Consider the following 18,575-nt stretch of genomic DNA (forward strand, 5'->3'; position numbering starts at 1 on the left):
CCTGTGACCCTGACCTTGTCGAGGGTGTGACTGACTGAAGCTGGTTTCTGAATTCCAGCCCCTGGGGTCTGAGTTCCCAGAAGAAGGGCTGCCACTGGAGCTGGGGCACGCCCCCCTTTTCTTGGGAAGTTATGGTGTTTAGTGAATTTTCTCCACTGCTAGACGTATTGCTTTATCTCTCAGAGCTGTCTTAGCTCTCCTCTTGCTTGAGCCCAGATTGTAAGTCTTTGAGACTGTCTATAATGGGTTTCTTAGATTCTTGGAATAGTTATTTAAAAAAAAGAGAGAAAGTAATAAAAAAGAAGAAAAAAAGAAAAAGAAGGGCCCAGTATAGACTATTTACAGCCCTTGCATTCTGGTGGGCTACTGAGATGCAAAAAGACAGGGAGTTAAAAGTGCTTAAGGAGCAATCAAGAAACCAGAAAAACCGGCTTTTCAGAGAAGGGACCCAGCCCCCTGGGTTTGCATATGTGCTTCATTCTGTTTGAGCCCGGCATTTCTCTGTGTTATGTTTACCCCAACTCCAAACATCTCTGATTTTATTTTATTTTTTTGCTGTTTTTGCTAACCTTATCTTCTCTTTGCCCGGCTGACTGCTCCCAGATTCTCCGGTGTCTGGTCTCAGTCTCTCTATGGTTGGAGTTTTTGTTCAGCAGTCTGAGTTTGTTAATCAGTGCTGCAACTGCAGTTCTCCTTCCTGATGCCCAGCACTCATGGCCCCTCCTCCCATGGGACTGTATCTGGCAGGGAGGGGTATGGGCCCCCTGGCTGCAAGAACTTACAGATTTTGCTGATCTCAGCTGCTCCACGCGTTCGTGAGTGTTGTATGAAGTATGCCCAGAGTCAGATTGCTCTGCGGTGTCCAGTCTATGCAGTTCCTTATTTTCTACCAACTTCCCCAGAGGAGTAACTAAAACCCATACCTCACCACTACACCCTCTTGCCCTGTTCCCCTTGTGGCTGTTTTTAAATATGGTAATTTTAGTCAAATTCACGTCTGTTAAAATTCTATATAAGAATCCTATGGAGAGACGCTGTGATGGATGCTGTTCCACCATCTTTCAGTAGGTCTCAGACAGCCTGTTTTTCCTACAGTGTTGAAATAAATAACATTTTCTTTGGTTGAACGGCCCATAAAGCAGTTAGCTTGTGTTTGGGGTGCAATGTTGTATGAAGAATACGTATCTCTATATGTCATTGGAATATCTGAGAGCAGAGGCATGAATGGACATTTGCAACCTGGTGTTCATGAAGGCAGTATTCATGATTTGCAGGGGGTGGAGGTGACCTAAGGGTACATAGACTGAGGAACAGAATGGCGAATTGTGGTGTGCACATACAATGTGGTATGAGCAACTGTGAGAAGGAGTGAAGCTGTGAGACACTCAACGAGGTGAATGGATCCTGTACACAGCATTTTGAATGAAGTACGCCTGAAAAACAGGCAAACACTATAATGCCTCACCAAAGTGGACTAACTACAATGTGTAAACTCAGAATTGAATCTTAGAACACAGTCTAAAAGGGGAGCAATTATTGTAATGGTCCCTAGATTGCAAGCTCTTTCAGCTGTCAAATCTATTCCTGAATTGTAATGGCTGTCTCCAGACTTTGAAATCCTGATCCCTTAATGTCTAACCTGATTGGTCTATGGAATAATTGGTATCTCTGTGACACCTGAAACTCAGAGCTAGAGCTCGGCAGAGATGAATGTCAGTATTAGCGCATATAGCAACTGTTTAAAAAAAAAAAAGAAAGAAAAGCTGAACAGGAGCCCAGACTTCAATTAGTGATATGAGTGCAGCCAACCTGGTTAAGACTAGGGCAAATAGGACCAAAGGGTAAAGACTGAAACTGACCGTGTGTTAAAACTTCAACCTCCATGTGAGACCAAGGGAAGAGATGTCTGTTTAGTGCAGGATCTGTATTTTCTAAACAGTGTAACTCTATAGTCGGTTTGTTCAAGCACCACAATTACATGGAACTTTGAATAGGAAGTGAGATATGGTAGATTAGTATAGGTTAGAGTGAAATAGCAACACATTCCAAAGTAATTTGGGCAGAGAATAAGAATATATTTACAGGGCCCACCCTGAGGAGCTGGGGGAAAGTGCAGAAGTGTTGGACTTCCTCACCTGGACTGATGCTGATGTTGTCACAAACATTAGGACTGGTGATTTGATGTGCTGAGACCTCTATCATGGGACTTGCCCTTATGAAGCTCGTTACTGCAAAGGAGAGGCTAACCTTGCATATAATTGTGCCTGAGAGTCTCCCCCTGAGTACCTCTTTGTTGCTGAGATGTGGCCCTCTCTCTGTCTAACTGAGCCACCTCAGCAGGTGAACTCACTGCCCTCCCCTCTGTGTGGGACCTGACTCCCAGGGGTATAAATCTCCTGGCAACGCCGGGTAGGACTCCTGGGGATGAATCTGGACCTGGCATCGTGGGATTGAGAATATCTTCTTTACCAAAAGGGGGATGCAGAATGAAATGAAATAAAGTTTCAGTGGCTGAGAGATTTCAAATGGAGTCAAGAGGTCACTCTGGTGGACATTATTATGCACTATGTAAATAACACCTCTTAGATTTTAATGTATTGGAATAGCTAGAAGTAAATACCTGAAACTATCAAACTCCAACCCAGTAGTCTGGACTCCTGTAGACGACTGTATAACAATGTGGATTACAAGGGTGACTGTGTGATTGTGAAAACGCTGTGGATTGCACTCCCTTTATCCAGTGTATGGATGGATGAGTAGAAAAATGGGGACAAATCTAAATGAAAACCAGAGTGGTTGGAGGGGATGATTTGGGTGTTCTTTTTTACTTTTATTTCTTATTCTTATTCTTTCTGGTGTAGGAAAATGTTCAGAAATAGATTGTAGTGATGAATGCATAGCTATATGATGGTACTGTGAACAGTTGATTGTATACCATGGAAGACTGTATAGTATGTGAATATATTTCAATAAAACTGAATTTAATTTAAAAAAATACTATCAAAACTGTAAAATCAAAATCTGGAGCAGTAGATTCACATCTTCCATTTTATTCAAGGTTGTATGCTGGGTAGAATTGTACTGTGTTTTTTTGTTTTTTTATTCCTCTTTTTTGGCTTCTTTTTTCCTTTTTTTTTTTTTAAGCGTGGTTTGTTTAATTTGCATTTGATAAATTAACGTATGACATAATTCCACTATCTTTTGAAAATATAGGGTATTTAAAATTTTTTTCTGTGTGTACATATAGATGTACCACTTTATCAACTACAGTATTTAAAGGTTTCCTGGATTTGGGAGGTTAATATTTCTTTATGTATATATTTGCTAAGTGGAATAAACCAAAATTATAAATTGTCTCACATGGCTTTGGGCCAGATTTTATCACCAAGTTGGTTTTTAAATATTGTGATTATTAAGGATTTGGAATGTGGAAAAGGCATTACGTTCCTGTGGAAATGGTCATATGGTTTGTTGTGAGGAGTAAAGCCCTTTGAACAGTTCTTGGCAGATAGCTGTGTTAGCTGCCATCTCCCAGATCTGAAGTAGTTGTTTCAAGCCTCCTCTCTTCACACTCCCCACCCCCACACAATATTTTTGATAGTTCTACCTCCTCCCTTTTAAATGACGTCAACTCTACTTTTAGATACCCTGTTCTGATAATACAACTTATTGACTATTAAACACTAAATTGAAATCATTCCTCTGCTCAGAAGCCTCCAGTAGCTGTCCATCTCACTTAGGGTAAAACTCAAGTGTGTACATTAGTTGAAAAGGCTATGGCATCTTCTCAAAGTGGCTGTGACCAGTGACTACTCTATTCAAAACTGAATTACCCTCCCTTTCCCCTCTCTAATGGTGCTCTGTTTTTAATATGTTTCCCTTATATTTAAAAATACTGTGAAATCTATATTTTAAAAAAATGTTCATTGTTTTTTTATTGTTTCTCCCTGCTAAAATGCAAGTTCCTAAAGAGCAGGAACCTTTCTCTGTTGTGTTGATCATTGATATATCTGAAGAACCTAAAATATGCTGGACATCTAAAAGATCCATTAGAATGGATCAGGCAGACTGTGTTAGGTTTTAAGAAGCTATTTCTGTAAAAATATAGATTGTCTTCAACTGTACACAGATTTTTTCTATTTGCAGTTTTTGAAAAGTTTTGTTTTTATTACTTATAATAAATGCTTTTGAAATAGCACAAAATATAATCCAAGGTTGCTATTAAGAGATAATATAAATAGCAACTAAAAGAATAAAATATCTAAGACTAAATTTAGCCAAAGATTTAAAGAACTTATATACAGAGAAGTGCAAATCATAACTGAATGAAATTAAAGATACCTAAATAAATGGAAAGATAGTCTGTGTTCATGGATTGGAAGACTTAAAATTGTTAAGATGTCATTGCTGCCTGAACAATTTATGAATTTAATGCAATCCCAATAAAAATTTCAACAGCCTTCTTTACAGAAATGGAAAAGCTAATCATCAAATTCATATGGAAAATCAAGGAACCCCAAATAGCCAGGTACCTGGTCAGATATTTATACATCAGTGTTCTTAGCAGCATTATTCTCAGTAGCCAAAAAGTAGAAACAACCCAAATGTTTATCAGTACGTGAATTGATAAACAAAATGCATAGTGTATACATACGGTGGAATGATATTCAACCTTAAAAAAGGAGTGAAGTCGTGGTACATGCCACTATAATGATGAGCCTTGAAGATATCATTTTGAGTGAAATAAATCAGACACAAAGCAGGGAAAGATATTTTAAGATTCCACTTACATGAAGTAGCTAGAATGTAAACACTTAAGAGACAAAAAAGTAGAGTACAGGTTGGGGTTGGGGGAGAGTGGAGAGTTAATGCCTAATGGATATAGGGTTTCTGTTTGGGAAGTTGGGGAAGTTCTGTAACAGATTGTGGTGAGGGTAGCATGACAATGTGGATGTTATTGATCTCACTGAGTGGTATGCTCAGGAATGGTTGAGACAGGAAATTTTTGTTCTATATGTGTTTCCACACTTTAAAAAAAGAGCACCTGAAGAAACAACAGTGATTAAATACAGTACACGATCCTAGATTGAATCTAATAATGAAGGAGAAAAGGCCCCAAAGGACATTAGTAGGACATATGAAAAATTGGAATATAGATGGAAAGCTTTATATCACTGTTAAAAGTTCTTAAACTTATAAGTGTACTTAAGATTGTTACATAAGTGAATAACTTTGTTCTTAGGAAGCATACATGGAAGTATTATGTTTTCAAAGAACATGATATATTCAACCTAATCTCAAATGTTTAGAAAACTTGTGGATAGGCAGATAGATAGACGGGCAGATAGATGGATAGATGAATGGATGGATGGATGGATGGATGATAGCTAGATAGAATGATACAGCAAATGTGACAAAGTGTTAAAATAGGTGGATTTGGGTACTAAGGGTGGTGATATGTTGGAGTTCTCTCTATGGATGTTGTATTATTTTTGCAACTGTCCTGTAAATTTGAAATTATTTCAAAATAAAAAGCTAAAGGAAAAAGAAAGTGATAGTATATGCTACCTTAGAGTGTATTCCAAAGTGAATGTGGATGTCTTCCATGATAGAATAGATAACTGTATGAGATAATTTTAAGCAGAATTTTTCCTGAAAGTCTATTTGGAAGTTCTTGATTTTCTACTCTTATCTTTATACATATTCAACAAGTGATAGCAGGTGACCATATATATATCAGCATTTTTATTATAAGAGGAAAAATTATGAATTTTGGTGTATTTCCTTTCCCTTTCCATTGCCATCTTCCAAATTCAAGCCTTTAGTACTTCATGACTGTTAGACTGTAATGGCACTAACTTTCTGAGTTTTCATTACCCAGTAAATTCTGCACACTCCAGCAAAATTAAGCTGTCTAAGAAAGTATCACCACTTGAACTAAGACCTTTCCCTACAGGATAAGGCCAAGTCCTATTCCTGTTTGGCTCCTGCTGACTCAACCATCATATTATATTTGCTCCATCCTTATACATGTTAATTGCACATTTTTTTATTCTGCCACCTTAATTTTTGCCATCTTTGTCTCAGATGTCTTCTGAACTTCACTAGTTTTCTAGTTAGAAATTTACAGGTTCCAGTGTATAATACAGTTATTTGCGGTGGTACCTAGACTCTTTATTTCTCTAGTTTAACTTAATGAGATATATAGACTGTTGCTTTAATGTTCCTTATCTGAATGACAAGCAAGGTTGATTTAGCTCTTATTTAAGGACTTTTGAAGTATGTTAGCTGAATGTTTACTGTAGTAAATCTCTTTATTGTTCAGTTGAAACAAAGAAAATGTAGATGTCTTTGGTGAGAGTAATAAATTACCTGTGTGGAAGTCAACAATTTAAAATAGTAATGAATTTAATGATTTTTTTTAACTTGCCAAAATTGATCCTTAATTCTACATATTTAATTCCAGTTGTGGTAAAATACACTTTTTTGAATGGCATCATTTTCACAGATTTCCATAAACTTTTTAAAGGTGACCCCCATCCCTGTTAATTTTACTTCCTAGCATTCTTTAAAACTTAAATAGCTTCCCCGAGTAGTGGAGGTCTCTAAATGGGACTGAATCTGGGATGATGAAAAATTTTTGATTTGACTGAGAGGTAGTTCTGGTGCTAAGGACAGGGCTTAGGAATGGAGTTTTTTTCCTTCAAAAATAATTTCTGGGATCATGTTTATCTGGGTAGTGGCTGTAAATTGTTTTACATAGAGGGCTGGGTTGAGTTTCAGGGAGGAGATGAGTTTTATAGAACCAGCAGCTTAAACCAGGTTGAATGCTGTCGTCAGAGTAATGTGGACCTGTTACAGTCTTATGTCTTATCAGAGTGCTTAGATATTGGTGACACTCACTGAGTGGTAGCAGAAACTGAAGTTGGAAGGAGGAGGCAGTGATTCTCATTTCTAAATCTTCCTTAATCATAACAAAATATGTTATATAATTTGGATAATAGGTTTGAGAAGTTAACCTTATAGGCTACCCAGTTGTATTTAGGCAGTGTACTTTGTTTCCTAGGGTATAAACTGTAGTTAATGCTGGTTAAGCAGTTGGTACTTTGGTTTTATTTTATATTACAGATGAAAATTCTGGAAGAAGGTCTAAGTGTTTATTCTAATAGAAATGGATATAACTTGATAAGTGAATGTTGTTGCAGTTACTTTGACATATATATTAAAAGTCTGTGTGCGTAGTTTGTGTTAACACTATTGATGAGTTAATGGTAATTTGCCTATTTTCACAGTAATATTCAGGAAATAAAAAATGGGTAACATTTTCATTTTAAGTGCTCCCATGAGTTCTGTTCAGGCTGGGAAGTATCACTACAGATATTTGTTGGAAAGTCAGAGAGAATTTAAACTTAGTCTGGTGACCACCAAATGCTGTTTTCTTAGCTTTTAAGTCTTTTATAGTTTAACCACTTTTCATCGTGGTTACTTTAATGTAAAAGAGGGCTTATCATGCTTATTTTTTTAAAACCATTTTAAGCATTTGGGCTTGTTTCTGATTGGCTTATCCTATGATCAGTAGTCATTAACTTCTAAGTTTATATTTTAAATGAAAACATTTATTAGAGGTAGAGGGATTCCTCTTTTCTCCTGAGAGAAGGCAGAATCGTTGTTTTGTTTCTTTGTCTAAAGACAAATTGTAACCCAAAAGTTATATTTCTCTTTACCTCTTGTATAGACAGTAAGAGCAGCTGCCATCATGACCACAGGTTAATACAGTAGAATGGAAAATGCTAGTGATAGATTTTTCTTTGAGTCCTAGCTTTCCCCTTCAACTGTTAGCACATTATTTAGTTTGAACCTCAGTTTTCTGATCTGTAAAATGAGGATACAACCTATATCACAGAAATGTTAAAGAATACATGAGGCAGTAAAGTGCACTGTCAGCAGTATCATGTTATGGAAAGATAGTGTTATTGGCAATATGGTTAATTCTGATTCCCTTTTCCAAAGAAGTAAAATAGGCTTTTGAAGGACCACTCTTATACTTAATAACACATCCTTAACCTAGGATCTTTTATTCCATGCATTTTCAATTTTTCTTTCTTCTACTCCCCTTTAAGAGTTTTCAAAAGCTCTTGTTTATGCTTCTGAATCCCTTTAGGTTTGTACCAGTTAACACCTGCCACCTACTGACCCAATTCTCTCCACTTCTTGTAGCCCCATCACCACCTAACACACATACTTGCTTATTTTTTGTTGGATGATTGAATTGGTCTTTAGTTAATTTTTCCAAAGATCCTAATTAAGGTAGGGTTAAAAACAGCACCGTCTGAATTTGAACTGTAATGTGAGATGGTACATAGGTGTCAGTAATAAATTTCATTTTTTTTCCCCTGGGAAAACAGTTTTCAGAGAAAAAAATTAGCAGAACCCCACATGCTTTCCTTTATTGTCAAATAGAGGTTTTAAAAGTGATTTCTGCTAGCAGTACTTAAATTCATATATCCAGGTTAAAAAAAAGGTTTTCAGTAGAAAGTATGAGTTTGTGAACTGACTCACCACATATGGAACTACTTCAAAATGCATGCCCTTAAGTATTACTTGAATTTTTGTAGGTTTGTAGTTTTGCTGACTGCACAAAAATAAAAGGTTTAGTGCCAGCTTTTACTGGGTCAAGATTTATTTTAAAGTATCAACATTTCCTCAGCTTCTTGATACTTAAAAACATCCTAGAGGTTTTTCTTTCAAAAAGTTTTAAGTTTTATTCAGGGTTTTTATGCTTTAGTAGTAACAAAAGCAATGCATTTCGTGAATTTGCTAATAAAATTGCCCAGAGGCTAGACTATGCTAGTAAAGAATGCATTTTTATCTAAAGAGACTCGTTATATATTTTATTTGAAGAAGGTAATTATATATTCTTGTCTTTAGTATAGCTATAAGGTACAGAAAATTTGACCAAAGATTTGAAGAGAGACTATTAGTCTTTCATGAAATTATCAGGAGACCAGTTGACCAAAGCAATCTATGTGATGCTGTGGAGGTTTCATTGGGTAATAGTTTGGAAAATATGTTATAGAAGCAAACTGACCTGGGTTTGAATCCCTTATTGTATGACCTTAGACTAGTCACTCAACCTGTGAGCCTTAGTTTCTTTATATGTTAAGTGGGATAATATCCATTTTGTAAGTAGTGAATAGATGAGATAATACATGGCAAACACTTAGCAGGGTGCCTTTTACCTAAGATTGCCAATAACTGGTATTTACTTGCCATCCAGTTAATATAAATTAATCGTAATAACTGGGAATAAAGACACCAAATACTTGTTTTGAAAACTTGAATTTCATCTTGAAGGATATCATTAGAGCATGGAAATAAATTTAAGTCTTCAGAAATTTTAGAAAACCACATCCTAGTCAAATCAGTGTTTACAGGTAAATGTAATGAAGTTGACAAGGATAGAGACAACGTAGTATGGTAGTTTTGAACAAGACCAGATAATCTAGGTGTGGATCCTAACTTTGCTGCTTACTTCCATGCAAAAGCTTTTCATCCTACTTCATTTACTGTATGTAGAATGACCCAAAGAGGAAGCAGGAAAGAACAGGAAGAGGCAGGGGTTGTACCTGAGGTCAGTATATAGTCAAACTTACAGAATCTAGGCCAATGATGACAAAGATGATCAGTTATACCCTTGGGCTAAAGTCCAAATAAAGTTGATTTGGTAGCTGACTTTTGAAGTTTTACCAACAGAATAATTTTTATCGTCTTGGTTTACTATTACAGAATATAATGAGATGATTTTGAGTGAAATCTCCACTTTTCTCAGCACCTTTAAATAATTTTTTTTCAGGCTCATAGTTCAGTGAAATCATTTCTCAAGAAATATAGCAAATAAAGTATTGATAATTAGATAAAATATATTAATAGATATTAAATACAGTTTAATTTATCCTATATTAAGGTTAACTTTTTTTATTTTCTACTTTAGGCCCATTATATCTAGATAAGTTATTTAACCATTTAGCAATTTTATAATTTGATAGGAATTTTCAAAAATTATAGGACTTATTTGAAGAGTTCTAGTTTTGACTAGTTCTAGTTTGGCTCTATTGCTAATGGTTTTGCTTTGCATTAAAAATAGAACCTAATCATTCTTAGCCCTTTGATTCATATAAGCACTGATCCTCTTCCCCACTTTCCCAATCTAGGTTATTTCAAGGATAAAGGAGAGCATCTTGTTAGAATGACGATACCCCCCAACCACCTTCCAGAGTATTCACTCACACAAAGTGAACATAATCATCTTGTTTAACCATTTAATTCATCATCTGCTGGATTTGCTGGGTCTTGGGACCTCCCTCTCCTCTTTTACCACCCATCTTCCTCCCTCCCTACTTCCTTTAGATGAATACTAATAGTTCTGAAGAACATAGTTAGGCATGTGGCGCTTGGGAACATATGTTTACCATTTAAATGATTTTAAAGTTATATATTTAGAGTGTCTTTGCTTTGGTCATATATTTATTCTTGATTCTTAGTTAAGGACAAACACCTGTCTATAACGTTATTCCAATAAGTAAAAGGACTTGCATTAAGGCATCTTGTTTTCTTGTTGTATGACAAGGTCTTTAAGCATGCAGCATGAAAAAAAGGAAAAAAAAATTTGACATCCCTCTTTATTTTAGTTTAACTTAATACATTACAGAAAACTGAATATTTAAAAAATTTGTGTGGTAGTTAAAATATAAATAATAGAAGTCCTTACTAAAAGTAGTTTAAACAATAAGGAGAACATCATCGGACCCAACAAGAAGGCTAATGTATGGGTGGTTAATTAATTGGTGTAGTGATGTCATCAAGCACCTGCCTGGTGTTTTCCATTTTTCTACTTTGCTGTCTTGAGTGTTTTGGTCATGCCACACTTCACGGTTGCAAGATGGGCACAGCACACATCTAGAAGTTCCTGTGTTTTCATTTTTTTAAGTGAGGAAAACCTTTCCGAGTAAACTTCATTGGCCACAATTGCCTAGGGCTAAACTATTAATTGGAAGAATAAGCAATAATTGTCGTAGGAGGCTTGACCTAATCAAGATTGACCCCCAGTCGGGAGGGGGTAAGTGCTCTTTGAGCAAGTAAGAAAGGAGGTGCTATGTTTTTGAGAAGTTACCACAGTGTAAAGTTCACAGCTTTGTTAATTTCTGCAAGCTCTCTCTAAAATGAAGATGCATGAGATTACACAATAGACAGTCATGCCTTGATTCATTCAACATATGTTTGTTGATTTCCTGCTCTATTCCAGTTTTACTTCTGGCCCAGAGCATAGAACAGTGAACAGAAGAGAGAAAAATTGCTGCCTTTCTGGAATTCACATTGGTGAGGTAGACAAATAAGTTTAAGTAATTCAATTTTATGTGATGTCATTAATACATTCTAAATAAAAACTGAAGCACAGAAAGGAATGTCTGTGTTGGGGGTGCATGAAATTTTAGATTATGTCTGTCTCCTAGAAAATGACTTGAGTAAAGGCTAGAGTCAGGGAGGGAGCTAGGATGCAATCAAAGGCCCAAAGGAACTTGTTTGGCAGGTACTTGGTGAAGCAGGGAGGCCACCATTTTGGCTGAGCTGAGTGAATAAGGGAGAGAGTCACAGGACGTAAAGTCAGAGAGGGGAGCCATTAGACAGTTTAAAAAAAAAAATATGTGTATATATATATATATATATATATACACACACACACACACAGACACAGAGAGCGAGAGAGAGAGAGAGAGAGAGAGAGAGAGAGAGACAAAGAGGGAGGGAGGGAAGGAGATTAAGAATTAGGAAAAGTTCTAGGTTTACAGAAAAATAATGCAGAAAATGCAGCGTTCCCAAAATAACCCCCTCCCACCCACCCACCCAAAGTTCTCCCTGTTATTAACATTTTGCATTAGTGTGGTACCTTTGTTACAATTGATGAAACAATATTATTATCATTATACTATTAACTATATAGTCCATACTTTAGTGTCCACTGTTTGTGTTGTACATTCCTGTTTTTTTGTTTTTGATTTTTATTCTAGTAAAATATGCAACCTTAAATTTCCCCTTTTAATCACATTCAAATGTGTAATTCACTGGTGTTAAATACGCTCAAAACGTTATGGTACCAATACCACCTTCCATTACCAAAATGTCTCCATCACCCCAAACAGAAACTCTGTACCAATTAATCATTAACTCCCCATTCTCTCCTCTACTCAATCCTTGGTAACTTGCATTCTAGTTTCTGAGAATAAGCTTATTCTAATTATTTTATACCAGTGAGATCATACAGTATTTGTCCTTTTGTGCCTGGCTTATTTCACTCAACATAATGTCTTCAAGGTTCATCCATGTTGTTGCATGTATCGGAACTTCATTCATTTTTACTGAATAATATTCCACTGTGTATATATACCACATTTCGTTTATCCAGTTCATTTGTTAATGGACGGTTCGGTTGTTTCAATCTTTAGGCAATTGTGAATAATGCTGCTGTGAATGTTGATATGAAAATAGCTGTTCAATTCCTTACTTTCAGTTCTTTTGGGTATATACCTAGAAGTGGGATTGATGGGTTATATGATAATTCCTTAAATTTAAGCTAATTCTCTTGTAAATAGCATACAGTTGGGGCATGCTTTTTTATCCATTCTGCAATCTCTCCTTTTGACTGGAGAGTTTAATCCATTTAAATTTCAGGTAAGTACTTTTAATGCAGGACTTTCTTCTGACATTTTGGTATTTGGTTTTTGTAAATCTTACACAATTTTTTGTCTTTCAATTTTTCTGTTAATACTTTTATATTTATTTGATTTTTTTGTATTGTGCCATCTCCATTCTTTCTGTGTATATTTTTCATATATTTTCTTATTGGTTACCATAGGGTTTAAATTTAATATCCTAAATCTATAGCAATCATGTTTGATTGAATCCAACTTAACTACAATAGCATTCACATACACTGTTCCTCTACCCTTCCATACCCCCACCTTCCTTTTGTTGTTGTTAAAAATTATATCTTTGTGCATTGTATAGTCAGACATTTATTATTTCCTTTTATGGCATTTGCATTTAGAATTTGCATTTTACATATCACAAATACAGTTGTACTGGCATTTATAATTACTGATACAGTTATACCAGCTTTATTTCCTTTTGTGTCTTCAATATACTGTCTAGTGTCCTTTCCTTTTAGTTTAAAGAACTCCCTTTAGCATGGCTTGTATAGCAGGTCTAGTGGTGAGAAACTCCCTCACTTCTTATTTATCTGTGAATGTCTCAATCTTACCCTCATTTTTAAAGACAGTCCTGCCAGAAATAAAAGTCTTTTTTTGGCAGTTGTTTTTTTTAGCCCTTTAAATACTTCTTCCCACTGCCTTATTGCCTCTATGGTTTCTGATGAGAAATTGTACTTTATTGGGGCTCCCTTGAATGTGACATGATGCTTTTCTCCAGTGGTTTTCACCTCTGTTTCCTTGTCCTGGCTTTTAGCAGTTTGCTGTGTGGTTGTGGTTCTACTTGAATTTATCCTGTTGGGGTTTGTTGGCCTTCTTGAATGCATATATTGATACATTTCTTTAAATTCTAGAAGTTTTCTACAATTATTTCTTTGAATATTTCTTCTGCCACTTCCTTTCTTTCTTCTCCTTCTGGGACTCTTATAATGAGTATGTTAGTATACCTGCTGGTGTCCCACAGATTTCCTAGGCTCTGTTCACATTTTTCATTTTTTTTTTTTTTTCTCCTCCTCAGCCTGAATCATTTCAGTTATCTTGTCTTCAGGTTCTTTCTTCTGCCAGCACCAGTTTGCTGTTGAAATCCTCTAGGGAATTTTTCATTTCAATTATTGTAGACTTCAACTCCAGTATTTTGTTTCCTTTTTAAAACTTCTATCTCTTTATTTAGATTCTCATATTTTTCATTCATTGTTTTCCTTATATTCTTTCATTCTTTCTATTTTCCTTTATCTCCTTGAACATGTTGAATATCATATTTTTATGTCCAAAGACTGGTCTTCTTTGTTGATGCTTTCTGGCTTTTAATGCTGTTCCTTTAGATGCTCCATCATTTCCTGTTTGTTTGTCTTGTAATCTTTTGTTGCACATGGTACATTTTAGTACTTTAAATGTTAACTCTGGATTTAGTCACTGAGCTTTCTGTTCTTTGATGTTTGTATCCAGCAGGTATTGTGACAGAGATTTCCTTGTGTGCCCAAACGCCAACAAAAACAAGCAAACCAATGCAATGAACACCTTTCATAGTTATTGGCTGGTACTCTTTTCCATAGTTTAGCTCTCCTACTGAGAAGATCAGTCCTAGGTGAAAGTGAAGTGCAGGGTCGTATCTGGAACTTCTGATCCTGCATCTGATCTTGGGCTTGTGCTTGCTCTTGGCCTTAGGCATTCCCTTCTGTAGAGGAATGCAAATGCCCCCTCTACTCTCTATGGAAAAGACTTTCTTTGCCTCAAGCCACTTTGAGTTAATTGTTTCTTTTACTGCTTTACCTGTCTGCAAACTGCTTTTGCCTACAGGGCAAGTTCTGGGAGGGTGAGCCAGGTAAAAGTTTCCTGGTTCAGTCTTTCAGGCTGCCACCAAGTAGATTGGCATGGACATATGTGTTACTCTGCTCTCTCTGGAACAGAGACAGGGACCCATAATGAGAGCACAGGCTGGCTTCCCATCACACTGTGGAGGGCTAGGGGAAGGGTCAGCAGGGGTACCACAAGTTTCTCCTACCATTTTCAAGCTATGTGTTCTTGATCAGCTCTCATCCAGTTACTGTAACGCTTCAACTCTTTTCTGGAGTTTTGAGAAAGATGTTTTTCCCCATTTTGCTAGTTCCTTAAAGGTTCTGTGGAGTGATGTCACCATGGAGTGTCTTAAGCCCCCATGTTTTTTGACTGGTAACCTCCCCATTAGCCAGTTTTGAGCAGAGGAGTGATACAATGTAACATTTTAACATAATCACTCTATTAGTCATGTTAAATAGATCAAAGGGGCATAAAACAGAAGCAGACAAACCATTGAGGAGATTATTGTAATAGTACAGGCAATAAATGATGGTGACTTGAATATTGGTTGTAATAGAGTAGCATTATGGATATTTTAAAAGTAGAGCCCACAGGATTTTCTTATGAATTGGATGTATGATATGTGAGAAAGAGAGGCATTTGGGATGGCAACCAGGTTTTTGGTTTGAACAGTTGGAAGCATGGAGTTGATAGTATCTGAAATTGACAAGATTTCAAGAAGAGCAGGGAGTCAGTTATTGACATGTTAAATTTGAGATGCTTGCAGATATCCAAATGGAGATGTCCAATATGCAGTTGTATATATAAGTAATTATTGAAAATGGATCAATATATTTTTTTTAAAAGAGAGACATTGATCAGTGATGCCAGGAATGGCTTTTTAAGTAACACACATTCGAAAAAAAAAGAAGAGAATAGGAAATGGAGAGATAATGTGGTACACCAGGGTTAGAAGTGGAGTCAGAGGGTGGGAGTATCTTCATTGAATAAATACAGGGAAACACTGACTGTACTTTTTTTTTATTGTGAACTTCAACATATATACATAACAGTGATAACTTTCAAAGTATGATTTCACAAGTAGTTGGAGGGCAAATTTCAAAAAATGTTATGGGTCACAGTTCCACAACTTCAGCCATTTCCATTATTGTAAAATATAATATACATACAGAAAGATGTCAACTTTTGATATACAGTTCAACAAGCAGTTATATAGGTGATTTCAGAAATTCTATGGATTACAGTTCCACAGTTTCAGTTCTTTCCTTATTATGAAATATAGGGTATATACAGAAAGGTGAAGACTTTCGAAGTGCAATTCAACAAGTAGCTATAGAGCATGTCATTTACCTCCTTCCAGCCATTCCAACATGCCAGCATCTAAAATATATATATATATATTTATATAAAATTTCAGTATTCATAAGCTTTTGTTAAATCTTATCTTGTTTGTTGCTACCCCTTCCTCTTACTTAATCTCTTTCTCCATCTTCAGGGGTGTCTAGGTAGTAAGCACCCTAACTTGTTCATATTGAAATGGGGTGTCAACAGAATAGGGAAGATGGCTGCATTTGGTTGTTGATTTTAAAGAGGGTGTTGCCTCCAGGTTTTAGAACTTGTCTGGCATAGGAACACTCTGGTGTATTTAAGTTTCTGAGAGATAAAACGTAGTGTGTGAATCTTTTATAGAATCTCAGGTAGGAAACTAGGTATTTGGGGACTCCTTTTGGTAAGGGCATGGCTTACTGTGGTTGTATACCTGGAGCTTGTGTAATAGAACCCTCCAGGATAGCCTCTCGACTTGATTTGGGATCTCTCAGCCACTGTAACCTCAGCTTGTTACCTTTCTTTTTTTCCCCTGACCATACTTGTTAAATATTCAAACAAGCATCTATATACCATTTATTTATTTAGTGCCTACTATGTTCCCAAAAATTGCACATTGAATATTTATTTTTTGTATCAGTGCCTCATTTTTTATCAAACTTGCATTTAGTCAATTAATTTATATCAGTATGGACTGATGAATCTGTATTTCATTTAGTGAATTATTATTACTGTCATTATTTTGGTGCTCTTCATGTCCCTGATTTAGGCAGTGGGATCTTTTTAAGTTGGCATCTGTGTCCTTTTACATGACCCTATCATTCTTTGATCATAACAATTGATACCTCAGATTTCATTACAATACTATAGGGTTCAATCACATTTTCTCCCTTTCCTTTTTGTACCCTCTTCTCTGTGAGGAACTCCCCTATCATTATCCTTAATTTATTTACTTATTTGTTTAATCTCCCCATATATGATGAATCTGCTGTTTCTATTGTCCTCCCCTCATCCTCATTCCACTTGGTCTTGGAAGCTCTCCTCACCTTACTTGGACTCCTGTACTGCACACCTGGGGCCCTTTTTTGTGAGCACCTTCTTCCCCTTGCTCAGGCTTTGACACCAAGTGCTGGCCCACTCCCAGGCATGGAGACCTTTCTTATTCTTTACTCCAAACCACCCTTCCACGGGAACCTTCCTGTTTTGCTTGGTCTTTGACTTCCACACTGCACCATCTCTTCCACTCCACTGTGGACAGCTGCCTCTGTCTCCTGGATTTGACATTCATATTAGGGATGCCCCCTCTGCATTTTGTCTGTTTTTAATTAAGATATTGTAGGAGTCATGCGTGTGCGCACGTGTGTGTGTACATAAATGCACATATATATGTATTCTGGATACCAGATTTTCTTGGCAATGTATATTTTGGTATTGTGGTTCATGTTTTCACTTTTCTTTGTTGTATTTGTTGAAAAGTTCTTAATTTTAATGAGGTTGAATTTATTAATTCTTTTGTTTTGTAGTTAATGGTTTCTGTCTTAAGAAAGTACCTTCCTTACTCTGAGTTCATAATGATATTCTATTACATTTTCTTTGAAAAAAACTGAAGATTTTCTTTTTTACTTACAACTTCAGTGCCTCTGGAATTTATTTTTATATGTTACACAATAAGGATCCAATTTCTTTTTTTCCCCCCACCTGGATTTGAAGTGCTATTGAATGATTTTTCCTTTGTTCAATTATCTGTTAGGTGACTGTTGTCAAATATCATGCTTCCTTATGTTTATTGTTTGTTTCTGTCCCACTCCTAAGTTCATCTGGTCTCTTTCCCAGGATCACACTAGCTTAATTACTAGAGATTTATAGTAAGCCTTGGTGTCTGATAGGGCAAGTTCCTCACTGTATTCTATTTTTGATTGAATGGCTCATCTGTTACAGGCCTTTGCTGCTCCATGTAAATGTTAGAATCAACTTAAAAAACATATTGGATTTTGATTGGCATTGCATTAAATCTGTTAATTCAATCTGGGGAGAATTGTCATTGTCTTTCTATCATGAACATGGTATTTAGTTTCATTTATTTATGTTATATTTAATGTCTTCTATACAGAGCTTGCAATATTTGTTATTTTTATTCTTTAGGTCATTTTATTGTTGGATTTTTTTCAAATATTATTTACTGCTTGTTACTGTTGTATATAAAATACCATTGATTTTTAAAAGTGATCTTAAGCTTAGCTGCAGTGAATTGAATACCAGCAAATCTGTTTGGATAATACTATAAATGTGAAATATGTTCAAAAGCAAATGAGTGAGATTAAAGGTCCAGGTTTTTACTTTTGATGTTTTAATAAATACTAACTGAATAGTCATCTTAAGTCTACTTTTGCATTCTCCAAAAAGTACATGTAATACATTAGGTTTATATTAAATTATGATTATTACTTTAAATAATGAGTGAAATTTCAACTTATTTTACATCAGCCTCATTTTAAAACAATTTAGAATCGTGGATGGATTATATTTTTTATTGCTTATAGCTTTATTGAGGCATAATTTACATGCCATACAATCTACCCATTGAAAATATTCTGTTCGAATTTTATTCAGTTTATACAGATAATGCAGCCATCACCACAGTCCAGTTTTAGAACATTTCTATCAACCCAGTGAGAGCCCTCATCCCCATTT

At 35.8% G+C, this 18,575-nt stretch overlaps 1 protein-coding gene across 7 annotated transcripts in view; it reads left to right on the forward strand.

The window, feature by feature from the left end:
• Positions 1-18,575, forward strand: part of NRIP1 (nuclear receptor interacting protein 1) — a 116,880-nt gene that overhangs the window by 42,377 nt on the left and 55,928 nt on the right. Inside the window, exon 3 of one of the 7 annotated variants that reach the window (XM_037833489.1) lies at positions 11,303-11,376. The exons of the other annotated variants lie outside the window; for them this stretch is intronic. The gene's annotated coding sequence lies outside the window, so the exon portion shown is untranslated. The remainder of the gene's footprint in view (positions 1-11,302; positions 11,377-18,575) is intronic. 7 annotated transcript variants of the gene reach the window in all.

The sequence above is a fragment of the Choloepus didactylus genome, chromosome 1 (assembly GCF_015220235.1).
Source record: "Choloepus didactylus isolate mChoDid1 chromosome 1, mChoDid1.pri, whole genome shotgun sequence".
Taxonomy (NCBI): Eukaryota; Metazoa; Chordata; class Mammalia; order Pilosa; family Megalonychidae; genus Choloepus; species Choloepus didactylus.